The sequence below is a fragment of the Condylura cristata genome, unplaced genomic scaffold, assembly GCF_000260355.1.
Source record: "Condylura cristata isolate star-nosed mole 26May11 unplaced genomic scaffold, ConCri1.0 scaffold00028, whole genome shotgun sequence".
Lineage (NCBI taxonomy): Eukaryota > Metazoa > Chordata > Mammalia > Eulipotyphla > Talpidae > Condylura > Condylura cristata.
Genome location: NW_004567129.1, coordinates 26,405,524 through 26,406,699, shown reverse-complemented (window position 1 = coordinate 26,406,699; position 1,176 = coordinate 26,405,524).

Sequence of the window (1,176 nt, the reverse complement as noted above, 5' to 3'; positions counted from 1 at the left end):
ACTGGGGGCCACATCTTCATCTGAATGAAAACCCTGAAACTCCTGATTTAGGGGGCCAGGGGTGGAGGGGAGAAACAGCAGTCAGTGCCAAAGCCCTTGTTCCACCTGGGACTCAGGTATTGGGGATCACCCCGGTTTTCCCTTTAATGTACCCCTGCCTAGTCACAAACAACTAAGGAGATTGGAACTAAAGAGAGTGGAGGATGGGGGGAGTAGAAAACAGGATGTTTCCCTAGGCATGGAGGCAGAGGGAATCTTGAAACCCCACCCCCTGTGCCAGAGCAGACCAGCCTCCATGGCCTGCTGGCCTCAAAAGGAACTGGGCAGGGTCTCGGGGATCAGGCACCGCCCTACCATTCCCTGACACTGTGACTTGGGGTAGGGGTGGGGGGCCTCTATTTATGCCTTCTCAAACCCGCTTCTTCCTGAATGAAAAAAACGAGAGGAGGGCACCCACGTAGGGGGTACCCAGAGTCTCCTGTATCAGAAGCCACTGAGCCCTCGGGTGCCTACAGACTGCCTTAATGCAGCCCACACCTGCTAGGAAGCCCTCTCAGACTTCGTTGCATTTCTCTGCAAACCATGGCCTGAAGAGGAAGCCCTCACTCAGCCTCTCACCCTCTCTCCACTTCAGGTCGGAAGAGGAATGGGGGCACTGCAAAAGCCAGGGACGCGGCCGAGGTTAAGCGGCAGGGCGGTCAGCCTACAGGTGCGAGCCCAGAGCCCTGGTCTGGGTCCACTGGAGTCATGCAGCTGCTGTCAACCACCACCGGCGGGGCATGCAGTCCCCACAGCCTGCCCACCCACACCTTTACTGGCCCCGCTTCGCCAGCTACCAAGAAGGACCAGCCCAGGACACTTCTGCAGGATCTGCCTCGGGCCCCTGTGCCCAGCTGCAGCCGGGCTTCTCTCTCCACTTCCAGAGGCCCCTTCCTCCGACAGCTCCATGCAGCTCCCATACCTATGCCCAAGGCCTCTTCGTCGCAGGGCCCTGAGATCCCCTTTCCCACGCCACCCTTCGGGGCCACCCGGACCCCTGGAAGCCCCCGGCCTCGCCCCGCCCGGCACCGGGGACGCCTCCGACCGCCTCACCTCATCGTCGGATTCCCCGTCACTGCTCTCCTCCTCCGGCACGCAGCCCCGGCTCGGGCCCCAGCCCCGGCCCCGGCCCCGGCC